Source organism: Mus caroli, chromosome 1, assembly GCF_900094665.2.
Source record: "Mus caroli chromosome 1, CAROLI_EIJ_v1.1, whole genome shotgun sequence".
Taxonomy (NCBI): domain Eukaryota; kingdom Metazoa; phylum Chordata; class Mammalia; order Rodentia; family Muridae; genus Mus; species Mus caroli.
In genome coordinates this window covers 14,782,884-14,799,272 of record NC_034570.1, presented here as the reverse complement: position 1 = coordinate 14,799,272, position 16,389 = coordinate 14,782,884, and the positions used below count along the sequence as shown (strand labels likewise).

The 16,389-nt window shown below is 39.8% G+C and overlaps 1 long non-coding RNA gene across 1 annotated transcript in view; it reads left to right on the top strand.

The window, feature by feature from the left end:
* The window catches only part of LOC110300669, a 41,258-nt gene that overhangs the window by 6,647 nt on the left and 18,222 nt on the right, over positions 1-16,389 (top strand). The window lies entirely within an intron of this gene.

Below are 16,389 nucleotides of genomic sequence, written 5' to 3'. Positions count from 1 at the left end.
TACAGAGTCTGAAACCTCTGCTGGATTCCCCCTTTTATCCACTGGAAAGTTGGGAGAAAAGTGCTCCAAACAGTTCAAAAGGTGTTTTAAAATGACTCCTTTCTATGGACCCCATCTCTTCATTTATTTAAATACGCCCCCATCTCTTGTCTCATTTACATGACCGCCCCCCATCTCTTTGGGTCCTTCCACTATATCACCCCCCCCTTTCTAGTGAGTTGCATACTTCTCTTTCTGGTTCGTTCTTTCTTCCTTCTTTCCTTCCTTCCTTTCCTTCCTTCCTTTCCTTCCTTCCTTCCTTCCTTCCTTCCTTCCTTCCTTCCTTCCTTCCTTCCTTCCTTCCTTNTCCTTCCTTCCTTCCTTCCTTTCTTTCTTTCTTTCTTTCTTTCTTTCTTTCTTTCTTTCTTTCTTTCTTTCTTTCTTTCTTTCTTTCTTTCTTTCCCCTTTTCCTTTTTAAGTGTCTAGCTACTGTTTCTTCTCCCTGTGTCTCACCACTTCACCTTCAGCAAACCAATGGCCAATGTTTCCCAATTGCAGAGGAGAAAGGTAGGACATTTCTTTTCTTTTTTCCTTTTCTTTCTTTCTTTCTTTTTTTTTTTTCTTTTTTTTCTTTTTTTCTTTTTTAAGATGACTTTACAAAACGTAGGGAAAATTGACATTTCTGTCAGGCTCTCGAGTCATTTCGGTTTAAGGGCTGTCACTGATTTTTAAAATTTCCCTTTCCTTCTCTTTTCTCCCTCCTCCAGCCTGACCCTCCCCCTCCCCCTCCCTCTGCGAGCTGTTTGTCAAAAGCCTAACACCGATCTGTATTCTGCCTCAGCCTTACAGCCGACAGGCAACACGGATTCCATAATCATACAGAGAAAATGCATTTGCAAGCAATTAAAAAGCCTTGCGAACGTATTAGTCGAAAATTAAATAGGGAGACTCTTCGTCTGAAGTCTTCTCTTTGATAACAGTGAAACTAGAAGTCCAGGCTCTTGTCTGAGCGTCTCCTTGCTCTTCTCAAACAGCTGTCTAGCCAAGACTAGAGCTCAGACACAGCCAAATTCGGTAACCCTCTGAATGTCTCTCCGGAGCTGTCTGGCCTGCTCATCTTGTCCTGAGTGCGCACCCGGAGGCAGCAGGGCGCGGTCCCCTAGGGCACGATGCCCCGCAGGCCTCCCGGCTGGCTGCCCTCATTTAGGCAGGAAGCCAGTTCTCTCTGCTCAAAGCCTTTTTTTTTTTTTTTTTTTTCCAGGAGAAATTTACTCCTTTTGGGCCAAGAAATGCCTGCGATCCAAAAGAGCTTGCACTTTATCTACTCCATTCGCTTAGGAGGTTTTGAAAGTCCGTACGTCAGCCTCTTGGTTGACTAAATCACCTCTGTTTACCAAGCGCTTTAAAAAGTTTTATGCTAGCCTGAAAAACAAATGTATTGGCTCATTTGATACCAAGGACAAGTCGCCACCGGAGTAGAGAAGTTCCTGCAATTTTTATCACCTTTTTGTAGACGAAAGAATAACACAAACTGACAGTTTTGCTTAGTTTTATTGAGATCTAGCCAGGTTACCAGCCTTTTACAAGCATTATATTCTTTTATCCTCACAACAAGCATAGGTGGGGTCAGAACAACCAGAGATTGATAAAGAAGCTGTGACTCCACCTTCCACCCCACCACAACTTCACAAAAGTGAGGCAAGCTCACAAAAGTGAGAGCCAAGATTTGTAAAATCACCCAGGTCATGCAGGACTTTAAACTTAATGGTTGTGACTTTATCTCCAGAGACTGACCCCTCCTTGCAATAAACGTTTCCAAAATTAAAATTTTCTTTCTTTCATGTTTTTCTTCTGCATTTTTTCCCACACGTTTATGACAAAACTCCTGAGTGCTGTTTGAGGTTTCTTTACAGCAAAGGACAAGCCACTGTGGAGACTTCCGTTGGAAGTCCTGTGAATTTTGAGGAAAACTCGGGCCCCCTCAGATTTCCAATTGGTTCTTACCTTTTGCTTTTGAGTGTAGGGGCTTCCAATGTGGTCCCTCACCCAGGTTAGTTCACTACCATGGTGTCAGAGGCTTCAGCAGGTCTTCCAGGTCTTCCTGGGTTGCTGTTGGAACCCAGGGAGAGCCGGGTCTCAGGTGAGCAGCCTCTGGGAGTGCCTGTTTTTCACCCTAGGGAGGGTGCTTTGGAACCCCACAATGGCCTCTGGAAGCACCTAGAAACTTGGATTTCAAATGGAAAGGCCGCAGGAGAACTCCTGGACACACAGAGGCCAGAGACCAGCTGCCAAAATCGATTCTAAGTGAAAGAGCTAATTTTACTTGCAAAATGGAAAACAAAACAAAACAAAACAAAACAAAACAAAAAAAAACAAAACCTACCAAAAACCTAAAAACCAAAGTAACTTCCTTCCAGTTGTTGAAAAACTTAAGGTGGCTATTCTTATTGGTAGAAGCAGGATTCAATACTGAGAAGTTTGAGGCCCTATCTTCAATACCAGTGTGTGGGAGAAAGCATACTTATATGTGTGCATCTGTGTATGTGTGTGTGTGTGGGGTGTATGTGTGTGTCAGCGCACTTCTGTGTGTCTGTTTCTGAGCCAGTGTGTGTGCCTGTATGCCTCTGTGTGTGTGTATACATGTGTGTGTGCCTATCTGTGTTTGTGTGTGTGCCTGTGTGTGTCTGTTTATGTGTCTGTGTGCGTACCTGTGTATGTCTGTGCCTATGTGTGTTTGTGTGTGCCTGCATGTGTGTGCATGAGTGTGTCCTGTTTTGTGTGTGTGTATGCCTGTGTTTGTATCTGTATGTGTGCTTCTGTGCACCTCTGTGAGTGTTCCTGTGTTTATACTGGTGTGTCCATGTGTGCCTTTGTGTGAATGTGTGACTGCATGTGTGTTCAGGTGATGGCATTAGATGAGTATGGATGATGAAGATGGTTAGGACTTGGATGAAAGTTGGTTGTTACTATAGTAGGAACGGGATAAAGGAAGTTACTGAAGAAGAAACCTAGAAGCAGTAACTTTGCATTGTTAGTCACTTCTGTACAGGGTTTCAGATTCATGGCACTAAAACATCCTATTCCGTTTCCCTAGGTATCCTGGGCACTGTCCCAGAGACAATGGTGTGTGTGTGTGTGTGCGTGTGCGCACGTGTGTGCACTTCTCTGACTTCAGTACTTCATGCTGTGGTCATCTATTTCATGCATAGATTCTTTTCTACCTTGCATCACCCCACCCCCCCCACCCCCCACAGTCTAGCCACAGATTGTGAGTCCTTGCCTCTTCTCCCTTCTAGTAGCCTTGGGGAGCTTTGAAGCAGCCACAGCCTCCAGTTACTTCTTTTTCCTTGAAGAGCTTTGTTTGCCTCTTCTGTCAATTACTCCAGTAGCCTCTCAGAGGCCCCGTTTATTTTTCCATTGACCTTTCCTTCCTTATGTACTGGAACAATGCCTTATTATTTTATTTATCTTAATCTCTGGTGCAATCTCCCTTTTATACTTCAACTTGACTGTGTTAGTGTTTGCCTTCACACTCTCTTGACTTCATTATGTAATCTTGCCGGATCTCTGCGCTCTGTGCACGCGGTTTAGACCTCACGTCTGTCTTTTATTTACCCTTCAATAGTTTCTGTTTTGAAACTCCTGGCCCATCCATGTTTACCTTATTTCTTTGTTTCTTGCTATCTTTTTTTCCTGACTTTTGTACTCAAGGATACATATGGTCCAGAAATCTGCACAGATTCTCCTTTCCTACATATCTTGTCCAGTAGGACAGTTCATTTAAAAGTATTTTCTTGTTCTGCTGGGCTGTATTTCATAATGTCCCTTTCTCTAAAGTCAGTTCTGGTAGTCTCTGTTATAATTATGCAGTCTGAGGGACTGATTCTTCTCTTTTGATTTCTGTCTGGGTAAGTGAAAGAAGGTGATACTAGTCACCCATGGGCTTTGTGATTTTAGACACATTGTTTAATCATTCTGTTTTTGCCTGATAGCCAGGCTGTATTAAGTGGAGATGGGGACAGCATTCTGTAGGAAACACATCCTCCCATTTGTAATGTGCTTTAAATGATTTGGAAGCTGGAGGATTAGGTGTAGCATGGCTATAGAGCTTTTGCTTAGCATGGGCAAGGACCTGTACCAGATTCCCATCCATACAATTGCTCATATGCTGTGTTTCTGTGACTCATCTTCATTTTTAGAGATGCAGTCACTCCAGTGGGTTGACCTCATTGAGTTGGGTCACTTTTTGGTCATAATCCACCTTTGACAACACTCAGTTGTGGTCTATCTGCCTTTAGATATTTCCATGTCAGAAGATTTTGTGCCAAGAGTCTAAATTCAGATATGTCAGGATGTCTTTATCCTAAGACCTTTCTACATTCTTATACTACATATGGCTTGACGGAACCACAGGTGCTCTTCCGCATGCCTTGTCTGTTGATGTTCTGGTACAGTGATTGGAATTATAAACCTGGAAACAGTTGATTGTTACTCTTTCCTTTGTGTGATCCTCTCTGAATGTGTTCTCCTTTTCACTCTTAACCACTCATGCATTTTTCTTTCCTTGTTTTCAGATATCAAGCAATTGCAAGAAATTATTGGCGGAGAAAAGCAGAGGATGCTATGCTGTAGAGGTTGCTGAGATATTGACACTCAGCACATCCTGGATACCTGGCTCAAATGGACCTCCACGGAAGGTCCACTTAAAGAAGTTCAGCAAGTGGACAGCTCAGGCTGGTATTTTCTTGCCTTCACAAGAAAAAAATCACTTCTTGAGACCTGAGAAATTAGAAGCTAAGTATACCTTTGGAACTTTTCTCTAGTGCAAGATACTGGCAACACATATAGACTGTGATGAATTAAATATGCACAATATATTAGAAATACCTCTAATGAATGCTGACATTCTGATAAATAATACAGTATAAGATCCTTTATATGACTGGATACTATCTACTTCACATATATTCATATGCAAGAAGTTAGAGGGAACAGGTTCTTTCCCTAGTTAAATAGGTGGAACGAATCTGAATGCCAAGAATTCTATGGTGACAAAGCTAAGCAAATATATGTGTGCTGCCCTGACACTTGCAAATGCACTTAGAGGAGAAAGGTCTTCTATTGCTTACTGGACTTTTGTGGAATCAACAGGAAGCCATTGTGAGATGTTTGAAATACATTACTGCCATGCACTTTTAGATGACAATGTCAAGTGTAACTCAGATCCAGTTGACAGCAAATTTCAAAACATTGAGATGTAGAAATTATTAATCTTGGGATATATTCATTAACTTCAAGACTCAAAAAGCAATGACCTCACAAAAATTACTCAGTCTCTGAAATGAGTATTTCAAATATGTGACTCCATTTTCCATCACTTTCAAAAGTCAGGAAAGGAAAGATAACTTTAAAGACTCTTTTTCTGAGTACATTGTATCCATTTACAGCTCTACAGATTAAAAAAAAAAAGTCTATTGTCTTATTCTCATATCAGCACAGAAAACTGATTTTATTCCTTCAACTATGGAATCATGGTGGTTTGAATAGAATGACTCCCCCCCACCCCCTCCTGCTCCCTGTTTACTCATATGCTTGAATGCTTGGCCTATAGGGAGTGACTCTATTGAGAGGCAGAGCTTTGTTGGAGGAGGTATGGCCTTGTTGGAGGAGGTGTGTCACTGTGGGGTGGGCTGTGAGGTCTCATATGCTCAAGTTACTCCCAGTTTAGCTCACAATTGCTTTTACTGCCTTCAGATCTAGATGTAGCACTCTCAGCTCCTTCCCCAGCACCTGCAAGCCACCATACTTCCCACCATGATGACAGTGCACCAAACCCCTGAACTGTAAGTTAGTCCCAGTTAAATGTTTTCCTTTATAGGAGTTGTGGTGGTCATGGTGCCTTTTCATAATAGAAACCCAAACTAAGTGAACACTATTTAACATAGAGGTAGAGGCTGTTATGTTGGGATGATGCAACCTTATGACTTTGAGCAACAGTTAAGTGTCTTAAACTCCCCACCCCCATCTCTTCTTAGATGGGTGTGGTATAATCTCTGTTTTCAGAATGTGGAGGCAGGAAGAGTTTGAGGATTTTAATGCTAGCCAGGGTTACAAAAGACGTTTCAAGAAAACAACAACGAAATCTATTATTTTCATTTATTTACTTTACCTTAAAATTACTTATTTTACTATTTTTTGTTTATGAGTGTTGTGCATGCATGCATGCCTGTCTGTGCTGCATGTGCATGCTTGGTGCATATGGAGGCCAGATAAGGGTATCAGATGCCCTGGGATTCACATACTATTCTATCTCTTTAAAGTTTCTTGAGATCACCAAGCATAGTTCTCTTGTTTTGTGTGACCACTCAACACAATGTGAACCATTTCTTTCTAGATTCTTCCCCGAGATCCAATGAAATTCTAAATTATAGAAACACCTCTTTTTGTTTTTTGTTTTTTGCTTTTGTTTTTGTTTTTGCTTTGTTTTAAGACAAAGTCTCACTGGCTATCTTGGAACTATCCATGTAGACCAAACTGGCCTCAAGCTCACATAAGACTACTTGCCTCTACTTCCTGAGTGCTAGTATTAAAGACTTGTACCACTTTATCCATCCAAAACTGTTCTTACTAATGCTTTCACTGTGGTGGTTCCTGATTTCCAAGAGTGTTTAACATCCCTTAAGAGAACAAAAAAGCAAATCTAAAAATTTCAACTCTAGGCATATGTTTGGTGTTTTTTGGCTAGAATGTACTGACAATTTGAAATAAAATTACTTGAAAACACCGTGTATTGTAACTGCACAATACCTACTTGATTTCTATATTTTTGTATAAAAGAATATGGAAAACATTTCAAAATTTCTATTGTGATAATGGTGATAATATTTGGAGGTGTTGATAATAAAATATACAGCGAGAAATATCGTGCTTTTGTATTCTTCGTTTTTAGATATGAGCATTAAAGAATGTTTAATTTAAATTCTGTTTGTCATTTGCTTTTAATTTCTATTGAATGACATTGATATATAAATCTCTTCTAACAACCAATTCTACATAGTCCACATTTCATTGATTTTTCTGTTAAGAGTCTTTTTAAGTCATATTAGAGGCCACACCATTGTGGATTATAAATAAGTCTCAAATATCTGTGACTTGAACCACTGAGGGTTTAGACCTTGGTAGGTAGTGATCCTCTACCTGGTAAAGTAGAATACTAGAGAAAACTTTATGGCTTCTAGTTTCAAGATGAAGGAAGGGGGTGGGGCTTCCCTAAGCACGTTGACCCAGAGCTAGTTATGTGGTTCTGTTTAACTGGAGAGTAGATTATTCCCTTGTTCTTAGGAGAGGGAACTGAAAAGAAAGAACAAGAGCGACAACTGACTTAAGACAGAAATGCACACAGGTGCTAGAGAGGTAGCTTGGCAATGACAATAACTGGATACTTTTCCACAGGACCAGCACCCACTTGGCAGCTAAAAACCACTTGTAACTTCAGCTGTGGGAGCGTAATGCTTTTGACCTTCAAGAATTCTTGCATCAACATGCACAAACCTTATCCCCCTCCACACCTGTGCATGCAAACACGAATGTAGACACATCCACACATACGGTCCCCCACACACAATTAACAAATAATGCAATGCTAGATTTGAATAGATGTCTGAACATTTAAGATCTCTGGCTGATCTTTCATAGGTAGTTTCAATTTCCAGCATCTACATGTCAGTTCAGAATTATTTACAGTTTGGTCCCAGAAGATCTGATGCTCTCTTTAGTCTCCACAAGCACTAGACACACTAGTGGAAAACAGATATACATACAGGCAAAATTTAAATGAGAAACTTAAAAATAATAAACAAGAAATGCCCAGCTAGGTCTACTTAACACAAATGAGGGGACACATTTGATATATGTGTAAGGGATTCCATTGAGAAGGAGTGAACTCAGAGGACAAAAGTAACTTTGCATCATTAAAAAAATTCTCATAACTTTTCATAACCAATCCAGCCTCAAAACTGTTGACCTACAATATGTCCTGCCTACAAGTTGTGCTCTGTGTTAAGGTGGCAGAAAAACTGGGGAAGAGATCAATCACTGACTGATCCAACTTGAGACCCAAGCAAAGAGCGGAAGCCCACTCCCCACATTGCCTGGAGGGCCAGGAGCCAAGAGGCTGGATAGCTCAGAAACCTATGAAACCACCAAATACAACCAGAAAAAGTCAATAAAATGATTCCTAATATTTTGCTAACTTGTAGACAAGAGTCTACCACAGTTGTCAAAGAGAGGCTTCATCCAGCAATGGATGGGAACAGATGCAAAGACAGATAGCCAAACATTAGGTAGAGCTTGTGGAATCTGCTGGAAGGTGGGTAATGCAGGAGTCAAAGAGGCCAAGGACTTCACAAGAAAATCCACAGAATCAACCTGCCTGGGCTGAAAGGAGACGATAGAGACTAAACTGACAATCAGGGAGGTAGAGGTCTGATCTAGGCCCTCTACATAAAATTATGTTTGTGTAGCTTGGTGTTCTTTTGGGACTCCTAACAGTGGAGACTGGGCTATCTTTCACTCTTTTGCCTGCTTTGGGGACCCGTTTCCTTCCACTGTGTTGCTTCTTCCAGCCTTAATATGAGGGGAGGCGCCTTGTCTGATAACAACTTGATATGCTATGTTTGGTTGATATCCTTGGGAGGCTTGCCCTTTTCAGAAGAGATGTGAAGGAGGAGTAGATGGGGAAGGATTTTGGGGGAGAGGAAAAAGGGAGGAGGAACAGCGGTCTAGATGTAATATATATGAGAAAAATAAATTAAAAATAGGTACTTATATATTTTAGTCAGTATTTATATAATAGAATGTAACAGGTCACTCATTGTTTTTAAAATTGTGTGTGTGTGTGTGTGTGTGTGTGTGTTTGTGTGCTCCCATGAATGTGCTATGTTAGCAAGTGTCAGTTCTGGCTAAAAGAAAGCATTAGGTGCCCTGGAGCCAGAGCTACTGGTGGTTGGGAGCTACCCAGGTTTTGAAATGGTGGACTCTGGACTAGGAATTTCTTCTATGTGCTTTTAACTGCTGAGCCATCTCTCTAGCCCTCTATGATAACAACTCAATGTATCCAGCGACTTAAAGGAAATATATAGTTATTCATAACTCATAACTCTTTAAAGCCTTCTCCAACATTTTAAAAGCAACTTTGAAACAAAGTTCCCAACATGCATTGAAAGCAGTATCATATCCAGAAAATTATTAAGAATGTCTGATATTTTAGAATATTTAATGAGGTCACATACTTTATATGTGATATCATATATAAATATGTGAATATCTGTATCTCTATCTTTCTATATATATCCTTTTCAATCTTCATCTCTCTTTACCCTGCTGCCCCCCCTCTCCAATGGGTGGTGTTGGTATGGTGGCATTTCTGAATTCACCAAGGTTTCATGATGCTAAAAACAAGTCGTGATCCTGGAGATTTAACTAGTTAAAACCTTCCGATTAGCAGGCAAGCCTAAAATGCAGGCAAACTTGCCTCTCTCATCTTCAAAGGTCTCCTCCTAGCATCAGAAAAGTTGTTTGTAGTAAGCCCAAGGGAGGAAGGAGGGCCTGACAAGCTTTCTCCTCCCCTTCTGTGGCTGAACTGAGAAGCTGCTAGTATGACTAATTCTACCAATATCGATCAGTAGGTTAATTTCTAGAGGAGGAGAGGAAGTAAGCCTATGGCTGTGTGCGGTAGAAGAAAGAGGGGGAGGTGCAACACCTGATCTCACTCTCCCACCCCCTCCTTCCCTTGTCTCCAGGGTCGGCCAGTGCCCTCAGAGTCTGAGAGCCTTCAGTGTTCAGCCTAAGAGAAAGGAGCTGTCCGTTCAGTACTAGGGCCACGTGTAACCTGCCCGCCAAAACACAAAGAACTGAAATATTAATTAAAAAAAAAAAAAAAAAAGCCAATCTGTTCAATCCTCCGCCCGCAGGCAGGCTCTAACGGAAAACCACATATGCTTTCCTTTTCTCCTCAATAAATCTTCATGTGGGCATTAAAATACCTAAAAGGATTAGTCATTAAATGCTTGTACATTTGGCTTAATGCACAAGAAACTGTATGTCACAGGGTTACATCAGAACTGCAGTTTAATCTAATTTGCAGTATTTGCGTAAATGCTTCATTTCGTCTGCTGATTGTTACAGAGGATAATTTTAATATCCCAAGTATCCAGAGGAAGAAGGTTAACATGCTAGCACTGAAATAAGCCGGATGCTGACTGAAGTATCAAACTATCAAAGCTTCTTTTAAGGTGAAACACACAAAAGGGGAGAATAAATGTGAGTGTGGCTTTTTCCTCCTCAAACTGCATTTATTAGTATTATTTATTATTTGATCCTAAGGTAATAAGGAATTTTTTTTTTTGAAAAGGGAGCTTTGCACTTCAGATAGATATGGCGTCCTACATATTACATTCAAAAGCTGTCGATACAGCAACAGTGAGACCATCCTTCAAAGGACTTAATTGCAGACTCATTCTTATTTTCCTCTGAAGACGTTCCTTTGCAGAAGTGAGGCTCAGCCTCGTTAGGAGTCACATCTTGCACACCCCAGCCCCCAGTGCAACCATTTCTCCCTTTAGTGAGTTACTAGAGCATGTTGTATGTATTCTCCATCTGCATCTGGCCTAGATAATTTACTTTTTGGTTCCCTTATTTAATTTTGTGTATAATGTTTATATCTGAGGATGATTTTCATGCAAAAAGGGAACAGGGTCTCAATCTTATCTTAAAAAATGAGTGTAGTTCATGAAAATTATGTTTAATGATTATTTATCTTGTGAAAGTTGTATGCTGGGTTTCCTTGTAGGATATTTTCTCAACTTATTTATTGATTATATGCTTTAGATGTATGGCAGATCAATGAAGGATTCTGGCATCAATTCTTACCTCCTTTGGTCAGAACATCAGGAAATTCAAGCCAACAAATTCATTACAAGTACATTTTTATAACAAAAAGTCTTGTCCATTCTATAAGATTGGTATTTAAAGGAAATAGAGACTTGGTTGTCTACACATTGTTCTATGATGAAAAATGCAAACAAGGAGTTCCTTCCTCTCCGGGCATCTCCATGACATGACTCTTGATATCACACCTGAATATTGATTTCCTCCACCAACCAGGTTGGATAACAACAACCACTACTGTACTAACATGTTCTGCAGGTGGTGGAAAAACTAATAGACTATTTCAAACACTCATTGTAATATGTGTGTGAATGTATGTGCATATGTGTGTGGTACATATTTGACTCATGTGTATGAAGTATGTAGGTCAGCACCTGCATCTATATGTAGAAGACAGAGAAATCTCACTGAGTCTAAAGCTGGGATTACAGCCAGCAAGTCTTCATATTGCTTCCCCACTCCCATCCAGTGCTGGGGTTTTAGGGGTGCCTGGCCGCACCCAACCTTTTTTTTTTTTAATTACGTATTTTCCTCAATTACATTTCCAATGCTATCCCAAAAGTCCCCCATACCCTCCCCCCCACTCCCCTACCCACCCATTCCCACTTTTTGGCCCTGGTTTTCCCCTGTACTAGGGCATATAAAGTTTGCATGACCAATGGGCCTCTCTTTCCAGTGATGGCCTACTAGGCCATCTTTTGATACATATGCAGCTAGAGTCAAGAGCTCCGGGGTACTGGTTAGTTCATAATGTTGTTGCACCTACAGGGTTGCAGATCTCTTTAGCTCCTTGGACACTTTCTCTAGCTCCTTCATTGGGGGCCCTGTGATCCATCCAATAGCTGACTGTGAGCATCCACTTCTGTGTTTTCTAGGCCCCAGCCTAGTCTCACAAGAGANAGCTATATCAGGGTCCTTTCAGCAAATGCTTGCTAGTGTATGCAATGGTGTCATCGTTTGGAGGCTAATTATGGGATGGATCCCTGGATATGGCAGTCTCTAGATTGCACCCAACCTTTTGTATGGACGATGGGTACTCGAACTTAGGTCCTCATGGTTGAGAAGCCAGTGCTCTTATACACTATCTACGTTCACATCTCCTCATAATTCCTTGAAAGTTAAAAAGAGTTCTGTGGGAATTCAAGATAACAATGTTTACAAATGAACAAATCTATATTATTACTTCTTGCAGGTGGGTGGATACTTTTACACTGTGAGGAGAAGGGCAATGGGAAATACCTTTGCAATTTTTAAGTCCATTTATGGTTTAGTCACTAATGTTCATATCCATAGTCATTCCCAGGAGGTCTCCTTTTTGTGGCCACCTAGCATCATATTGAATTGCTACACTGGGCCTTGTTACTTATTTGTCAAACCATAAACATTATTACTTCCTTAATATGCAATCAGTTGATGAATGGATTTATCACAAATGATCTGCTATTTTACCCCAAAGAAACTGTTTATACAATATTAAACTCATTCTAATACTCAGTATTAGTGAATTCTATTCTTTAGATGTTAATAAAACACATTACTTCTCTATAATTTAAGCTAAGTGGAATCAAAACCATTAAGTGGTCACTGAACTTATATCAAATACTGTTTTGGAGAGTGATGAAGACATTTTATATTTAGTGTGTAGAATGATATTGGATGGGGGCTGGGGAGATTGCTTAGTGGTTAGCACTTTTCATTCTTCTTAAGGATCAGCTTCCATGTCAGGTGGCCCACAACTTCTGTAACTCTAGTCTTATGTGTTCCAACAGCTTCTTCTGGCTTACAGTGGCACCTATATAGAAGTGGCAAACACACACACACACACACACACACACACACACACAGAAATGTTAAAATAATATTGAAGTATTATTGGTAATTTTTAAAGGGAACTGAATATTTTTAGGTGAGGGCAGAGTTCATATATAAGATACAAGTTAAAAATTCAAAATAAAAAAAAGAATTCAAAATCAAACTATGATGAAATGCAAAATATGGCAACAAAATATGACTTCCTGGAGTGAAAAGACAAAGGCATAGGTTATGGACATGGTTGAAAGGAAGAGCCTAAAACAGAACAATCATAGCCTAGGGACTACTCTGTGACATTAAAAATCAAAGTTATGGAATCATAATAATTCATTCACATTTTCAACATATAACTGTTCTTCCATAGATAATTTTTATTTCCTCTTACTTTTCTACCAGGACATGCTACACACTTTGTTCTTTATAAAACACCCCACTCCCCGCCCCTTGAACCTCTCATGTTTGCTCTGTTCTAAAGAAGGAAATGACACACTCAAAGCATAAAGCTGAACTTCCCACGGGACGACTTGGATGGAACCAGATGAGAGAGATACATTAGGCCAGAAGTGTGGGTCAGAGCATATCAAACCGAAAGCATGAAGCTAGAGTAAAGTTTGGAGGATATTGTATGTATCAGATCATTTAAGGCTAGCCCTACAAGTTAAAGGCTTCCCTATAAAAGGACAATTTTCTAGACAGTGAACAGTAAACTGAGTATATTTTAAAGTAATCTAGCATAAATTCTGACTGACAAATTAGATATGATCAGAAATAAATTGGGTAGAATAACTCTTAATTTAAGTAACTGTAATTAAAATATGTGATCCATTAAACAGTAAAGTGAAAATACAGTTTGTTCTCAAGAGTGCTGTTTCTAATGCTGTGGTAATTGTAAGCCGGGAAGCTTAGGGCAAATAAATCTAAAAGCTTATTTAATATCATCTGCACTCTATGCAAATAACATGGAATTTACATCTGATTTGTATTTTTAACAATTGTTTTGAGAAAGGTACTGATACCAAACACATATTTGCTAATATATTGTGTTAGATTTTAAGCATATTTGCAAAGTTTAGAAGGAAAATTTATGTTAAGAATGTAATATATATATATATATACATATATATATATACACATATATATGTGTGTGTGTGTGTATTTTGTAGTTCTCTTTATTGTGATATCTTCATGAAAAACCATCTCCTAGGGCTCAGGGAACTATGTGGAAGAGAAGATGGGAAAATTATAACAGTCAAAGGCGATGGATGACTCCAAAGAAACTGTTTCCAGAGTGAACAGGATTGAAGCACATATGAACTCACAGAGTCTGTGGCCACAGGCACAGGTTTAAGGCAGACAGGGTCCCAGGACCAAGAGTGGGAAAGATGCTATCTTTAATTGCTATCCATTAGCAAAGGAAAAATTAGTTATCTCCAGTGGAGTCTCACTGTGTGTGCTGGCTCGTCTTATGTCAACTTGAAACACAAAGTAGAGTTATTTGAAAGGAGAAAACCTTAACTGAGAGATGGCTCTAAGGTGATTTCTTGATTAGTTATGGATGAGAGACAGTTCTGTCCATTGTGGCATGTTCCATTCCTGGGATGGTGGTCCTAGGATCTATAAGAAAGCAGTTTTGGAAAGGGAATGGAAGCAAACCAGTAAACTGCAACTCCTCCAACCCCCGTGACCTCTGCATCAGCTCCTGATTCCAGGTTCCTGCCCTGCGTGAGTTCCTGTTGACTTCCTTCTGTGATTAACAGTAGTGGAAGTATAAGGCCGATGCACTCTTTCTGCTCTGACTTGCATTTTGGCCATGGTATTTCATCACAGCAATGGTAACTGTAACTCAGATACTGGGCATATTAAGCACAAATTCAAGGCTAGGTCTGGTGCCCAGGAATAGTTGGCTAACACAAAATGAACTACACATTATTATTGTAGTTTTTGTCTCATTTTTCTTTGTTTGGGAATTTTTGTTTTATTTGTCTTTTGATTATAGGTTTTTGGTAGAGAGAGAAAGGGTGTGGGATTGAGTGGGTGGGCAGATAGTGAGGACCTGTGAGGAACTGGGGAAGGGGGAAAAGTGTGATTAGAATATATTGTGTTAAATGTTTTATTTTTCAAGAGTTCATATGTAGCCACACACTTTCTGAAGTTCCCCTCCATAAAATTTTGGGTTTGAATTACTTGTAGGAAATTTTATTTTTTTGTTTTTTATGGTGCCCTTGGTTCCCAAGCTGCTGTTCAACTGTGTTTTTTTTGTTTTTTTTGTTTTTTTTTTTTCTGATTGCTGTTAGTTTTTTGAAAAGGATGTTCTAAAATGAGGCATAAATAAGATGCCCATCATTTTCTTAATAAATGAATAAAAGTTAGAGTGTCAATATGTAGCCCTAGTTAACCTGGAACTCACTATGTAGACCTGTCTTTGTCTCCTTGATGCTGAGATTGAACATACATACCAACATGCCTGATTTGGAGCATTTATAAATAGAGTTATTTAGTTATCATTAATTATAAATATGTGTATGTGTCTATTCATAGGCATTAGGTACTCGTGGAACTAAAGTAACAGGCAGTTGTGACCTGCAGGATATTGCTTCAGGGAATAGAACTCTGGTCCCCTTCAATAGCAATATCTGGCCTTGACTTCCTAGTCATCTCTCCAGTTTACATTTTAAAATAAAATATTTTATTAATTCCTAGAGAATTTCATACATACATATTTTGATCATATTCACCCCTTATTCCTGTACCTGACTTTTCCTAGATTTATCCTCTAGCCCGTTCTCCTTTTTATAATGCATTTTGTTCATTCTGTGCTGCCCATATATTCATGAATACGAGGCCATCCCCATCCAATTAAGAGCATACTTGACCTACTAGAGCCACATCCTTAAAGAAGACAAATTCTTCCTCTTCTAGCAGCTATCAGCTGTCAGTAGCTCCACAACTAGGTATAGGCTGCAATATTTAAGCATTAAAGCAAGCAAGCAAGCAAGCAAACAAACAAAAACCTAAAGAAATCCCAGGGTTCTCTAAAATCTTTGTAGTTGATGGAAATACTGTGTGATTGGTCTATGCTTAGATAGTATTGTCCAGGTGAAAGTTTAAAGTTGAACAAGGTGGTTGTTACATTTATTCTTCCTTTGTATATATTTTTAAAGTTTTTTATTAGATATTTTCTTCATTTACATTTCAAATGCTATCCCCTCTCCTAGTTTCCTCCATGAAAGTCCCCTATACCCTTCCCCCACCCTGATCCCCAACCCACCCACTCCCGTTTCCTGGCCCTGGCATTCCCCTGTATTGGGGCATATAATCTTCGAAAGTCTAAGGGCCTCTCCTCCCATTGATGGCTGTCTAGGCTATCCTCTGCTACATATGCAACTAGAGACACAAGCTCAGGGGGGTACTGGTTAGTTCATATTGTTGTTCCTCCTATCGGGTTGCAGACACCTTCAGCTCCTTGGGTACTTTCTCTAGTTTCTTCATTGGGGGACCCTGTGTTCCATCCAATAGGTGACTTTGAGCATCCACTTCTGTATCTGCCAGGCACTGGCATAGCCTTTTTATATTTTGTATCCCTGTCTTTCTTTTGATCTCTTTCCCAGAATTTCATTGAGTTCCTATTTAATCTTTTTTTGTTTTTTTTTT